The sequence below is a fragment of the Sceloporus occidentalis genome, unplaced genomic scaffold (genome assembly GCF_023333645.1).
Source record: "Sceloporus occidentalis isolate IW3139 unplaced genomic scaffold, rSceOcc1.0.p SCAF_50, whole genome shotgun sequence".
NCBI lineage: Eukaryota > Metazoa > Chordata > Lepidosauria > Squamata > Phrynosomatidae > Sceloporus > Sceloporus occidentalis.
This window is the reverse complement of record NW_028317030.1, coordinates 585415-598537: the sequence shown is the minus strand read 5'-3', so window position 1 is coordinate 598537 and position 13123 is coordinate 585415.

Genomic DNA, 13123 nt, shown 5'->3' with positions numbered 1-13123 from the left:
CCTCTTTAAGCTGCATAATTAAGAATGGCCTAGACTTGACCCTTTGCACATATATATATGTAGAACATAGAGTAGACGTTTTGACGTGAACTCGTGCATATATCATAGACTAGACATTTTCTACTTTCTTATGTCTTTGTCAGAAATACTATTTATGATAACACACGCATTTTTCTAACACCATAACATATAATGCTCCATTCCTTTTATTAATTTTGTAGCCCGCCTCTGCACCCTTTCTAGTGCTATGATATCCTTCTTTAGAATAGGTGCCCAAAATTGCACAGCATATTCAAGGTGCGGCCTTACCATTGATTTATACAGAGGCAAAATTATATCTTTATTCCGCGACTTGATGCCCCTTTTTATACACGACAATACCTTACTGGCCTTAGCAACCGCAGACTGACACTGCACATTGTTGCCTAGTTTGTTGTCTACAACAATTCCCAAATCCTCCTCATTTGTCATTACCCCTAATTCACTACCGTTTAGGGTGTAGGTTGCTTGTGCATTCGCTACCCAGAAGTGCATAACTTTACATTTATCTACATTGAATTTCATCTGCCATTTGAGTGCCCAGTCCCCAGTCTATCTAGATCCCTCTGCAGCACAGTAATATCCTGCTCGCCCTGTATAACTTTACCTAGTTTTGTGTCATCTGCAAATACAGAAACATGACTTTCAATGCCTCCTGCCAGGTCATTTATAAATAAGTTGAATAAAATTGGTCCCAGAACAGAACCCTGAGGGACACCACTTTTGACCAGCTCAAAAATTTACCATTTATAACAACTCTCTGTTCTCTATCTCTAAGCCAAGGTTCTACCTGAGCACAAGAATTTGCATCTAGACCAATTTCCTGCAGTTTGAATACTAACCTATTGTGTGGAACCGTCTCAAACGCCTTGGCAAAATCCAAGTAGATTACATCCACTGCAACCCCCTGATCTATACTTTGACTTACTTCTTTGTAGAATGCAATTAAATTAGTTTAACAGGACCTATGTTTCATAAAACCATGCTGATTTTTGCTAATAATACTGTTCTTCCCAATGAATTCTTTTTTTTTTTTTTTTTAAGATTTTATTACATATAAAATTTGACCATTACAAACATATAACAAGACAAGATCTTACATTTCTATGTCTCAAGAGTAAAATTTTACAAAATAAAATATCTGACATACATACAATGACAGTAAATTGAGATTATCATAATCTGATATTATAACCAGAGCTGCGGGAGGGAGGAAGAGAAAATATCATAAAATTACTAATAATGAAAATAATAATAGTAATTTGCCAAGGTTAAAAAAAAGAAAAAATTAAAAATATAAGAAAAAAAGAAGAAAAGAGAGAGAAAAAGGAATCTCTATTATACTAAATCGGTCTCCGAGATCATATTTTGCCATGGGAGCCAGATTGCCTTATAATTATAGATGTTACTATATATCCTATAAAATTGTTTTTCCATTTTATATTGATAATTTATCTGAGTAATTACTTGAGACCATGACGGTGCTTGTTCCATTTTCCAGTTTCTTGCGATACAAATTTTGATAGCGGCCAGAATGTTAATGGCCAGATATCGATTTGATTTATTTTGCAAGGATATGTCGATATGAAATAAAAAAGTTTGAGGGTACAATATTAAGTCGAACCCAAATAAATTCCTAAATAATTCAACAACTTTAAATTTCATATTAGAGAGTTTGTCACATTCCCACCAGATATGTAGCATGGATCCTAATTCTAATTTACATCTCCAACATTTGTTAGAAGTGGATCCATACATTTTATGTATAGATGTCGGAACGTAATACCATCTGTGAAGGAGTTTAAAAAATTGTTCGTGCCTTTCTTGTGTTAATCCAGGCTGCAGCCCAGATATCAGATGAATAAGAAATTCCCAAGTCCGTTTCCCATTTTAAGATAGTATTGGGTTTATCTGGAATAGAATCTTGTTCAAGCAGTTTAGTTATTTGCATAATTGTATTTCTTTTATGATGTCTGTTCAAAAACCTATCCAGATTAGTCAAAGGTCTGACCGGGTTATGTTTAATAAAATTTCTAATCCTTAAATATGGGAAAAATTCTTTACTTAAGAAAGAATATTTAACTTGTAGTTCTTTAAAGGAAGCTAGGTCCGTAGAAGACCAGATGTCCTCTAATGTAGCCACTCCTTGGGAAAACCAGAGTCTTAAATCAATATCTTTTATCAGATTTTGCAAGACTATTAGAGGAGTAAATATCGAAGAAGACTCAGTTATACCAAATTTTTTCATGAAACTAATCATGTTGTTCAAAATATTCGAGATGATAGGGTTAACAATCTCTAAATCATTTATTCCCTTTATATTGAACCAATACAGATAATATGGATCTAAATTATGACACTTCCACCTCTCGTATCTATACCATGGAAGGTGCAGTTCTCGTTTTGTATCCCATGCCAAAAAATGGCCAAAGAGGCAGATTTGATGGAGGGTACGTAAATTGGAGAAATTAAGTCCAATCTGTGAGAGACTTTTGGTAAGTATTATTCATGAGATCCTCGATTTTTTACCCAACCATACGAATGAGTAAAATAATTTTTCAAATTGATTTAAAATTCTTAGTGGAACTGATAAAGGAATAACTCTGAATAAGTAAATTAATTTTGGAAGGACATACGACTTTAATGTGTTTAGTCTGCCTAACCATGATATTTCTAAGCCTTTCCATTGTGTAAGTTGATTTCTCAGAGTTTCCAGAAGGATAGTATAGTTATTAATTACAGTATCTCTAAGGTTCTGATATATCTTAATGCCTAGATAGTCAATGTGGTTTTGTCCCCATAAAAAAGCAAAGTTACTTTTAATTTCTTCAAATCTAGAAAATCCATATTAAAGTCAATGATCTGAGATTTATCTAAATTCAATTTATAATTAGAGTATACTGCATATTCCTTAATACTTTCCAATGTCTCTGAGAGTGATATTTCAGGTAAAGATAAAGTGAGGAGAATATCATCTGCGTATAAAGAGATTTTGTGTTCATATGGACCTGTTGTTATTCCAGAGATTTTTTCCGACCGACGTATTATCGTCGCGAGGGGTTCAATAGAGAGGGCATACAGTAATGGAGCTAGAGGGTATCCTTGTCTTGTCCCATTATTGATAGAAAAAATGGTCGAATTTAAGTTTGAACCTGAGATCTTTGCTTGCAGATTTTTATACTGCTGTCCATTCAGGCCAAACATTTTTAAAGTTTCTTCCAAAAAGGGCCAACTCACCCGGTCAAAAGCCTTCTCCGCATCTAAGGCTAAGAAGACTGCCGGCGTATTATTAAAGTGTATTTCATGTATAAGATTTAATATCCTACGGGTATTATCTTCACCACTCCTACCCAGTATAAAGCCCGTTTGGTCTGAATGGATCAAGTCCTGCATAACAGCAGCTAATCTGTTAGCTAAAATTTTTGAAAATATTTTAATGTCAAGGTTTATAAGAGAAATAGGGCGGTAGTTTGAAACCTTACTCAGATCTTTCCCAATCTTTGGGATAGGAGTTATTGTGGTCTGTAACATTTCCGACGGAAACTCTTTCCCTAAAGGAACTTCTCTAAATACTTTCAATAATAATGGAGATATTATAGGGTCCAATAATTGATAGAAAGGAGCTGAAAATCCATCTGGACCGGGAGCTTTGGATTCCTTATTATAGTGTTAATCTCAGAGAGTTGAATAGATAGATTTAAGTTTTCCAACTTTACTTTAGATAGTTTAGGTAAATTTAAATCGTTAAGAAATGAACTTATCTGTGTTTTATCCTTATTAACTATAGGTAAATTATATAATGTGCTATAGTATTCTCTAAAAGCTTCTCCAATTAGTTTTGGGGTTAAATAGGTTTTACCATTATATACGATCTTATTAATTCTACTTTTAGCTAACCTATTTTTAATTTTTTTAGTTAAATTCTTACTGGCCCTGTTACTACTGTAATACCAATCCTGTTTAAGGAATAAAAGATTTTTATTGATGTTCTCCATTAGTCTCTCTTTAATCTTACATTGAATTTCTTTTATGTCTGTGTATAGGAGATTTGAAGGTCTTATTTTATTACTAGCTTCTAATTGTGCCAGCTCAATATATAAATCTGTTAGGGTCGCGCCTTTCATTTTCTTTATATATGCACCCTGTTTTATAAGATAGCCCCGCATGGTGCATTTAAAAGCGCACCATAGAGTTGCAATCGAGACTGTACCATTATCGTTGGTCTCAATAAAATTTTTGGCCAAATTCCTAAGTTGTTCCTTGAAATCGCGTGAAAGCAAAAGGGATTCATTAAGCCTCCAATTAGATTTTATTTTAAATTCTTCATTGTTTTTAATTTTTATAAAGATAGGTGCGTGATCGGACCAAGTCAAATTTCCTATAGTAGGCGACTCATAGATTTCTAAAGATTTATTGTCTGAAAAAAACATATCAATTCTGGAATACGAGTGATGCCTAACAGAATAATGCGTAAACTCCTTCACAGATGGATTACACATTCTCCAAATATCGAACAAATTATTACGCGCAAGACACAGAGAAAATGAGTTAGCTAAGGATTTCAACTTTAAATTTGGATATGTACCATGCATAAAACTCTTATCCAATTTAACGTCTAATATACAATTCATATCTCCTCCGATTACTAAGAAACCTTTTGAGATAGCATGGACTTTTTCAGGAGTTTTATCCAAAAATCTAACTGTAGAGATATTTGGTGCATATATATTAACTAACGTATAGGTCACGTCATTCAACTTACAAAGGAGAATAGTGTATCTAGCTTCTTGGTCAGATTCCATATCTGTTCAAACTTAATATTTTTGTTTATCAAGATTGCAACTCCTCTTTTTTTCCCCCACTTAAACTGGAGTGAGTAATAACAGGGTATTTCTTATAAGTCCAATGGTGGGAAACTCCTTTTTTCCAATGTGTTTCTTGCGCAAAACATATGTCTATTTGTTCTCTAATTAACATATCATATAAGAAACCTCTTTTGTATGGGAATTTAAACCTTGGCAATTAATAGAAACAAGTTTAAGTGTCATAGATATTAAATAATATTAGGCCCTCTTCCTCCCTCCTCAACTTTGATTTACCGTCAAGACATAGACAGACAACAAAAAACAAAGCATTTATACAGTTTACACATGAAAATCTTTCATGCGTCCTTTGCCCCATCATTAGATTGGGCGAATTCATGCGTAGGTGCCGACGTTTAGGAGACCTTTAAGTTAATAAAAAAAAATAAAAAAAAAAATATTTGTATATTTTAAATAATGTCTAGGCACCAGTAGACCAGCTTAATGTAATTTAAATTGATCATATTAACAAATTAGTGTACTACTACTTCTTTAAATATGGTAAATTCTTTTAGCCATATTAATTAATGAATAGGGTGATAATAAATAAGTAAAAATTTTAAGTGTAATTTAACCAAATAAGTAAATAAATAATATTTATTAAGCAGTGTTTATGTGCAATACACTAATATGATGTAATTATATCTTAGTATATTATTTAATTAATTAATACACTTCTATTTTCATTAAAATATAATAAATTCGATTTTAACCAATATAGTTAATGAAAATAATAATAATAAATGAATTAATAAAAATAAAGATATACATTAAATAAATAAATACATTATTGTAAGTAATAATTAAGTGCAAATGAGCAAAAACAAGGTGCTAAATGATACCAAAGTATCATTATTATATGATACTTTCATTATTAATGGAATTAATTAATCAATAATAATATTAATAAATAAGTTATTTCATCCAATAAATACATTATTGTAAATAATAATTAGGTGCAAATAAACAGGTATAAAGTGCTAAAGAAATTTAGTGTGCTGCCACTTCATTGTTAAGTGATAAATTCATTATTAGTAGAATTAATTAATCGATAATAATAATAAGTAGATTATTACAAAATTAAATATAAGTTAAATAAATATTTAATATAATATATTGTTTAGACACTAGTAAACATGTGAAGTATGTAAAAAAATGGCTTAACCCAGTAATACTTAAAACTTTCAATTTCCTCAAGCTTGTTTTTTAATTATTGTAAGTGATAATTAAGTGCAAATGAGCAAAAATAAAGTGCTAGAGGCATTTAATGTGCCGCCATTTCATTATTATATAATACTTTCATTATTAATAGAATTAATTAATCATTAATTATTGTAGGTGATAATTAAGTGCAAATGAGCAAAAATAAAGTGCTAAAGGCATTTAATGTGCCGCCATTTCATTATTATATAATACTTTCATTATTAATAGAATTAATTAATCAGTAATAATAATAATAAGTAAGTTATTTCATCAAATAAATACGTTATTGTAAATAATAATTAAGTGCAAATAAGCAGATATAAAGTGCTAAAGAAATTTAGTGTGCAGCCATTTCATTGTTATATAATAAATTCATTATTGGTAAAATTAATTAATCAATAATAATAATAAGTAAATTATTACAGAATTAAATATAAATTAAGTAAATAAATAATATAATATATTGTTTAGACACTAGTAAACATATGAAATATGTAAGAAATGGCTTAACCCAGTAGCACTTTAAACTTACAAATTCCTCAAACTTATTTTTTAATTATTGTAAGTGATAATTAAGTGCAAATGAGCAAGAATAAAGTGCTAAAAACATTTAGTGTGCTGCCATTTCATTATTATATGATAATTTCATTATTAATGGAATTAATCAATCAATAATAATAATAATAAATAAATTACTGCATCAAATAAATACATTATTATAGGTAGTAATTAAGTGCAATTTAGCGGGTATAAAGTGCCAAAGGCATTTAGTGTGCTGCCACTTCATTGTTATGTGATCATTGGTAAAATTAGTTAATCAATAATAATAATAAATAAATTATTACAGTGTGTATTTCTAGTGTATATTAATGTTCCTTTACCCAAAATTAATATTTATAATGTGGTGTATTGAGTCTGCAAATAATAGTGAATATTTGCAGAATTAAAGTGCAAAGGTGCTAACTATCCAAATAAATAGAAAATATGGTGAAAGTTAAAATAATAAATATTATAGATATTTAAGTAGATATATCTAACTATAAAACTCAATTCATAGTGTATTAACTATTCAAAATCAATATAACTTAAAAAACTTCAGATTTTCCAAGTGCATTTCTAATACATACAATTATGATAGAGAGTGTGCAAATCTTCTAATAGTGTGCAAGTACTCATAATTTAAAGTGACAAGTGTCCTAAATACCAAAAAAAAAAAAATAATAATAAGTTAAATAAATTAAATAAATTATTAATAAAAAGTTCAATTCATAATGGGATAGCTGCCTTGCTATCGTCGTCCCTACAAAGTACTTTTCCTATGCGAGAATGTAGATAAGAAATCTTCAAGTTCTGGAGGTTTATTAATTACTAGCGTTTCTCCCTCATTCTGTATAATCAACTTAAAGGGTGATCCCCATTTATACTTGATGCTCAGATCGCGGAGTTTCTTAGTGCCATCATAAAATTGTCTTCTAAACTTTCGTATTGCCATTGAGAAATCAGGAAGAAGTTTCAGATCTTTATATTGCTGACTTTGTGCAGAATTTTTATTAAATTGTGTTATAAAAAGATTCTTGATGTAAAAATTGTTGAAACGGACTATTACATCCCTTGGAGTGCTAGTGATTAGGTCTTTTGGTTTAGGAAGTCTATGAAAGTTTTCCAGCAAAAAATGACCTAAACTATCTTCTTTAATAAAGGTTGATAGAAGATCCTTTAAATAATTCTCCAGATTGCTAATTTCTTCAGGTATCCCCCTTATCCGCAAGTTTTTCCATCTTGATCTGTCTTCCAAGAGTGTTAATTTCGTTTCTATAGCTTGATAATTAGATCTGAGATCACTGTTCTGCATTCTAAGATTCTCTAGTTCGTCCTGCAGTGCCTGGATTAGGTTTGATTGTGAGATAAATTTTTCTGAAATTGATGCACTGTCTTGCTTCAGAGAGATTGTATTGGTTTTCATTTCTATAGTGAGTTTGGAATATAAATCACTTATATTATTAATCTTGATTGGATTGATTAATTCAGTTTGTACCAATTGGGGGTGAGTATCAAGAGAGGAATCAACTGATATGTCCGAGGAGTCTTTTGAAGGATGTTTGGGTGTAGGTGTAGTGAGAATCGGTTTGGGAGAGTATTATGTAGTTAGGACTTTAGATTTTTCATGGCTCAATCTTCTGTCCTTTTCTCTATCCCTTTCTCTGTCTTTTTTGGCGGCATCTTAGTATTTTAAATACAAGTGCTCTGAAGCCGTTTATACCCGTTAATTTCTTATATGATGTTTCTCTCCTTATTTTTTTTTCCCTTTATTTTCCTTTTTTTTTTTTTTTGCTCTTTTTCTTCCTTCCTCTCTCTCTTTTTTACTCCTTTCTTTCCTTAGCTTGTTAACCCCCTCCTCATATATTTCCTTGATCTCCTAAGGTTTTATACCTCTCGTCTTTTACTTAGATTATTCGCATTAATTCTTATTAATTCATTTTGAGTCCAAAAAATTCAAGCTATTTCAAAATAATGAGAAAAATAAAAAATATATTCGGTGGTAAGCAGTGAAATTCCCAGGGACCTCATAGATTTAGGCCTCCGGATGTTTATAAGTATAAATATCTCCAGTTAATGGCGTAGTGCAGCAATGTAGTGCGATAGTGTGTTGATACTTCCAGAAATTTCTTTGAATCTCAGTTAATAGCAGTATACAGAGAGATATATGTATACTAAAAACGTCACTTATCTTGCGTTGAAAACCGGACGGTGAACAACTAGATGGAATCGCAGTTGTAGTCGTGGACGAGGGATATGTCCATATATCTCTGCATCTGTGTTTTCTATTCGACCATCAGGATGCCATATATCCTGCTTCTTACTCCAGGCAAATAAAAACACGCAGGAAATGTATAGAAAGTATGCAAGTAAGTGGGTGCCAAATACCAGGTTGATCCCCCAGGCTGGGTCAGGCTGAGTCCGCTGTAATAAAATAAACCGCTGTCCTGGGATTATTCTGAGGCTCGGAAGCGCTAAATTTTCGTCTCGGCAGCTACACCATTACCCGGTAAAACCGAGCATCGCCATACGTCTCCAAAAGCCGGCACTAGCCGCAGGCGTATTACTCAGCACGCATAGCGTGATGCGTGCAGCGTTCTACGTCACCATCCATCTTCTCTTCCCAATGAATGCTTGAATATTATCCCTAAACAGCCCTTCAATATATCCATTGCCATAGGTTCCTCCTTAATATATACTGAGGAAAAACTGTTATTTAAAGTTTCCGCTTTTTCCTGGTCCTTCTTAACCAACACTCCCATCTGGTATTTCTAAACTCAAGACAAATAGTAGAATCTATTTAGCAGGTTTTTTCATGAGCTTTTTTTGGGATGAGTAAAAGATTGTTCAGTGCCTGAGTTTTCGAAATGATAGGTTTGCAATAGGATACTTATTTATAGTTCTCCAGGCGTTCATCTAGGTAGAAGAAGAACTGTTTGGGGATGTAAGGACGGTGAAGATATCATACCCGAAGAGACCGAGGGAGATGTCTCAATTGGGAATCCTTTGATCAAGGCATATGCTCTTACACGGATCACATTGGTAAAATTAAAAAGCATAGTGCAGAATCCTAACAAACAGACACTTGCCGGGGTTTCTATATAGTGCCATTTATCCCTGTTTGTAGGGATTGGTGGACGCCCAATTTCGCTAAACTTTTTTGTAAGCATTCCTAGTAAAGTCGGTCAAAAGCCTTCTCAGCGTCAAAGGAGATTTTTACCTTTAGCTCACAGCAGCGAGGTGAATTGTATAGTGTAGGACTCGCCTAAGAGGTTTGCCGTGACGTGGCAGGCGAGCTTCCATTTTAATGGCCATTGGAGTGAAACTAAAAACCTCCATTTGTCTATATGAGCACAGGTGTTTGGGATAGTGCGCAGGTAACTTTTTTTGTGTTTGTTCTATGTATTTTGGGCTGATGAATACTATAGCCGTTGCTGCCGCCTAAGAATGATGGGAGTTTGAGCGCAGGGCTTTCTTTTGTGTGTCAGCGTCAAAAGATGCCAGAAGACAAGGGAGGTGTGGGCCTCTGATTTCCATATGACATTCAAGAAGTTGCGGTATTGTTATGGGGTTGGCTACCTAAAATGAACCCCAACTTATCCAGATGCAGAAGGGACAACACAAAGGGAGTAAGTCAATTCGCAAACACTTTGGCATACAATTTAACAACCCCATTCAGCAGGGAAATTGGCCTGTAGATAGAGCAGTTGTCCAATTTTATCACTGGTTGGGAATTGTCACTATGAGGGCTTGAAGGCTCTCCTTCGGGATGGGTCTTTCTTTCTTTAAAGCTATGAATAGGAAACAGAGACGTGGCACCAGGGATGTAGCTAAATTCTTGTAGTAAATGTTAGATAAGCCATACAAAAATAAAGTGACTAATGGCGCTTCTAATAGATATATGGATAAATAAAGTATATAAAATGAATATAAAAAATAGCTGCTAGCACTTAACACATAACCCCTATGTTGAGGGTCTCATAGAAGATACCATCTGTGATTTGAATCCAAGTATCCTTTTTTTTCTCTTTACATACGATGGGTGTTACTTTGTAAGAAGGGACATATTCAATTGTTATATAATACAAAACTGCATAGCACTACTAATATAGAGTTATTATAAACGGAGCGCTGCACTATATTTATTAATCTATTTTTTGAATGTTAGATAAGCAAAATAGCCCATGGGCTGTTTTCAGCTTTCTCTACCTGAAAAAAGTCCCGATTTTTCAGTTTTTTTCAGTCCTGTCCCGTCACATTTGGGTAAAGTAGGTATGCAAATATAGGTACAAAAAATATAATAAATTAAATAACTTGTAAAATATAATTAGAAAATAACCCCTTATGTTAATAACACCTATTAAATTTTAAGTTAGATAAATTAATAATAGATGTTTAACCAAACCGGTGCACCACTACTATCCTTAACCTTAATTAACCCTATAACTCTAAGTCTAAGCTTATTTTGAGTTTTTGACCACTTTCATCCATCCACATACCTCCCAACAGTCCCAAATCTCACGGGACAGTCCCGCTTGTCATTCAATCCTGTACGGTTAAATTGGGGTTGTAGGTAAGTATGCCATTATACTCAAGTCGCAAATGTTAGGCAAGTGCGTAAAATCGGTCTCAAATTCCCTATTGAACAATGCATTCATTTATTGACTTTAGCACCGTTTCATGGCATTTCCATGGCAACCACCAGAAAACGAAGAAAAAATGAATACAAAGTACACATACGAAACTAACACGGGAAAGGACGAATATTTCTAGAATTTGCAGATATCTTTCCATCGAAGACTAACACGAAGACAAACACGTCTTCGTCTTCGCCGGCGCCCAAGTCTAATTTAAACTTTCTCGATCACAACCTTAAGACGTCTAGTGAGACACCAGATGGTAAAACAAAGCATGTGCAAATTGCACTCAAATATAGATGGGAATAACCAAGGGCAGTTCATGTGGGGATTATTACTATATTTTATCCTTATTAATATATTTTATTTATATTGTGATAACAATTCATGCAGTGATTATTATAGATGCGTCTATCCAGATAAAAGTGTAAACTTGTTGTTATCATGTCTTACACAAATGATGTGCATTAACAGTAAAATACATAATATTAAACCATTTTAATGTCTAATTGGATAATTGACTGTCACTAATTTTCGTGATGTGCGCAGTTGCCATCTGATATCCTTTACGAGAATCACCATGGAAAAACATCTTGCATTTCCAGTAGACGTTACACAAGCGTTTTTTTCTGGTGGCATCACTATAATTGGATGCATAAAGCGGGGGGGGGGGGGGTCTTTGATGTCACCTAAATCCATTCAGCTTTGAATTTTGAAACTATTTTTTAAAAGTAAAGTTTATAAAAATGGCTTCCCCTCTTTTTATAAACAGACAGATCACATCACCCGACAGGAGAATGTGGAGTTCTGTTTATTCACATGGAAAACATGTGTTTATTAGAAAACATCATAAAGGGAGCAGTAGTGTCTTTAAGAAATATACTAGCATATTCTACATATGTATATTTTTTTAAATTTACCCCTCCTAAAGGCAAACGGGGGTCTGTAAACCTAGAGGACAGGACCGCTGAGGAGAGCCCAACTCAAGCGTGCCGACAATTATATCATTATATGGATCCTTTCTGCAGTAACTGTGGGAGCGACTCTACAGCGATACTATTAAAAGTCACAGTGTGCGGACGGTTCTTACATCTCAAAACCGGATTCAGGTGCTGCAGCCTGTTTCATTCCTTTCAAGGTACTTTAGCAAAAAATAACTCATTAAACTACTAAGAAAAATGTTTTTTTTTTTCCTTATTAAAGATGTTAAAAACAAACATAATTTGCAGTCTGCTTTTAGTCCAACATCTATTTTTATCTCATTTATTTAACTTGAACCATCATTATTTGCATCTTTGAAATTGATGTTTTCATGATCAGTAAGCTGTAAACATGCAGGCCACACCAACATTGCCAAATATGGAAAATATGTAAATCAGGCATGTTATGTCATAATAGTTAACTTGCACGGTCTTGACACACACACACACTTTAAGCCACGCCCATATCACCATATATGGAAAACATGCAAAGCAGTCAACTATGATGTCATAATAGCTAGGCTATAAACCCCCGATGCCTGCAGTGACTGTGCCCTCATTCACACAGTGATTGTTCATAGACGAGGACCTCAGAGAGAGAAGAAGCTACAGGACTGTAGCTTCTTAGGAAAAGTATGTATACCCTAAATTATAAATGCACATAATCTAACATAGACCATAAGTCAAATGTATAGTTATATTATAAAAAGATAAAGGGAATTAGATAGTATTGTTTTGCTCAAAACTTGCTTCTCTGTTTTGGTCGAAAAATGATTGAACTGAGGTGTCCTTCCCCATGGAACGTGGTAGAATATAGATAGTAAAACAATGACATAGAAATTACTCTGCGCTAAGCAAATATGGC